We start from the raw sequence: 3,195 nt of genomic DNA, 5'->3' as shown, positions 1-3,195 counted from the left end.
GTGGACAGAGGTTGGCAGGTTCCAAGAATATGCAGGTTCCTGGGCTCACCATAAGAATTTGGAGGGCTGGTGCACCTACAAGGAGCTGAGCCCCAATTTCTGGGCTCTTGGGCATCAAGAATGCCTGTTGCCACGCGTCATGGAAACAACAGCTCAAATGAACTTCAGGAACCATGCAGGCTTGGACAATACAGTGCTCAAAAGAAACTGGGGTGGACCAAAGAAAGGTTGCCAATCTAATGGCTTAAAACAACACCAATTTATTATCTCATGATAGCCCGTAGGGCAGGAGTCTGTGCACAGCATAAGTCCTCTGCTCAAGGTCTCATAAGACTGAAATTGAGGTTTTCTTTCTGCAAAGTCTGACATTAAGGGACTGAGCCCTAATAGTGTCTGAGACTGAATGGCTTGACTTGCAGAGATGCCAGGCTGGCAATGGAACTTAACTAGGTTTACACACATAAATGGCTTTGCTATTTCTTACATCATCTCATTCAGCTTTTAAATGCATGTCTATTATGCTTTAATGTTCTGTCTTTCCTGGTATACCATAAGCTCTTGGAAGGTGGGCTGTTTCTGCCTTGCTTATTGTTGTGCCTCCAGAACCTAAGACAGTTCTTGGAACGTTGTAGCGAGGGAGTCAATAAATATTTGTCAAATGAGTGCTTGACTTTTAGGTGCTTGATATGCGCTTATTGAACTAAATGGAACCAATTCTCATAAACCCCATGTGATCTGTGCAGAGTGGGTATCACTACAGCTGTTTCAAAGAGGAAGAACCAGGTTTGGGTAGTTTAGGTAACGTGTTCAGGGTCAGTTCATTGGTACGTGCGGAGCTAGAACTTTTTCATTATATTCAGAAAAAAAAAATCTCTTTATTTGAAACACGGCCCTGAAATGTAACACTATGACACATTCTAAGTCGTATGACTCATACTTTTCATCTTCTGTGATCAAGAGAGGGGGAAGATGTAATGAATTAGAAGCCTTTATAAGATGTGATTTTATGTTGCGGCCTCAGATACTAACATCGCATAGAATCTCAAACTCTACAGTACCTGAATCTTCCAAATGGATGAGTCTCCTCTTAATAGAAACACAAACTAAATCAATCGGCCGGGTGCAATGGCTCACGCCTGTAATCCCAGCACTTTGGGAGGCCGAGGTGGGCGGATCACTTGAGGTCAGGAGTTTGAGACCAGCCTGGCCAACATGGCGAAACCCCATCTCTACTAAAAATACACAAATTAACTGGGCGTGGTGGTGTGCACTTGTAATTCCAGCTACTGAGGAGGCTGAGGCACGAGAATCACTTGAACTCAGAAGGTGGAGGTTGCAGTGAACTGAGATTATGCCATGGTAAGTAAGACAGTGTCCTCCACTAGCCAACCCCCCGACCCTCAACCGGAAATCAATCCTAAGGGCTCATGGCATAACCTACTTTCTCTCAGACAGACTAGACCCAAATCCTCTTTCAGGTTTCTGTTGCCTAAATAGAGTGGTTGTTGAGTGAGCAGAAATCTGGCAATGTGGATTGTATTCCTTATCAATCATGTAACCACTCCATGAATTCTTGCTTCAGGGCTTTTACACTTGCTGGGATTCTTGTTTGAAAGGCTCTTCCCCTTTCTTGTGAGTCCTTCCTTCTCATTCTTCACTTCTTGACTTAAACATCAGTCGTCAAGGAGTCTTTCCTGAAAGGGTGTCTGGGGGCATCCTCCCTCCCCATGAGTCCCCATCACTGCACACCGTTTATACTACTTTTCATAATTTGCAGTTACAGCTGACCCTTGAACAGCATGAGTTTAAACTGCACAGATCCACATATATGTGGGTTTTCTTCCACCTGTGCCACCCCAGAGACAGTGAGACCAACTCCTCCTCCTCCTCCTTAGCCTCCTCAACATGAAGACAATGAGGATGAAGACCTTTATGATGATCCACTTCCACTTATTAAACAGTAAATATATTTACTCTTCCTTATGATTTTCCTAGTAACGTTTTATTTTCTTTAGTTTAAATTAACTGTAAGAATACAGTATATAATGTATATAATGCCTATGTAATCAGTAAGTCTGCTAATTAATAGCAGTGAAATGGGAAAAGTTCCCTTATCCCCCTGGCAGGGCTTGCAATAGGGGGTGTGTCTCGCTTCTTTGGTGCCCTGCTGCTCAAACCCCTAGGGGGAGCATGCAGACAGGACCGCTGTGGGGCTGTGACCCACAATGTCTAGGGGTGAATGTTTACAGCTCCTGAAGCCCAAGTGGGCATGTGTTACAGTGTTTTTTGTTTGTTTGTTTTCAGGTGGAGTCTTGCTCTGCTGCCCACCCCACTGGGGTGCATTAGTGCAATCTTGGCTCACTGCAATCTTCACCTCCTGGGTTCAAGCAATTCTTCTGCCTCAGCCTCCTGAATAGCTGGGATTACAGGTGCCCGCCACCACGCCTGGCTAATTTTTGTGTTTTTAGTGGAGACGAGGTTTCACCATGTTGGCCAGGATGGTCTTGATCTATTGACCTCGTGATCCACCCACCTCGGCCTCCCAAAGTGCTGGGATTACAGGTGTGAGGCGCCGTGCCCGGCCACAGTGTGCTCTTTTAGTTTAGCCATCCACAGGCAGATTGTGTTAACCAGCTCAATTAGACCCCTGCCTTATCACAAAGACAGAGGGCTTTCTGTATCCTAGGGTTTCTTGCCTTGGTGTACCAGAAGAATGAGAGGACATGTGGCCTTGGAGAATGAGTGCAAGGTTTTATTGAGTGGAAGTAGCTCTCAGCAGAGTAGGGAGCCAGAAGGGAGATGGAGTGGGAAGGTGGTTTTTCCCTGGAGTCAGGCCTCTTAGCAGCCCGTGCTGTCCTCTGACTGCCCTGGCCAAACTCCAGGAGGATCCGACGGTCCATGGCCTGCTGCGGCATCTGTCGGTGTGCTCTTTCACAGGTGTGTTCCCCTAGGCTAGTCCAGCCGCTTGTGTCTCTGCCTGCTAGGGTCTCGGGATTTTTATAGGCACAGGATGGGGGTGTGGTGGCCCAGGGTGTTCTTGGGAAATGCAACATTTGGGCAGGAAACAGAAATACCTGTCCTCACCTTGTCTGTGGGCACGAACCCAGGGGTGGAGCCCTGGCCAAGTGCCACACCCTTCCCTTCCCAGCACTTCCCTGCCCCCCTTCCGTATCAGTAGGCTGTCAGTATTTAGGT

This window comes from Symphalangus syndactylus, chromosome 18 (assembly GCF_028878055.3).
Source record: "Symphalangus syndactylus isolate Jambi chromosome 18, NHGRI_mSymSyn1-v2.1_pri, whole genome shotgun sequence".
Lineage (NCBI taxonomy): Eukaryota > Metazoa > Chordata > Mammalia > Primates > Hylobatidae > Symphalangus > Symphalangus syndactylus.
The sequence above is the reverse complement of the archived record's forward strand: the minus strand, read 5'-3'. Positions refer to the sequence as shown.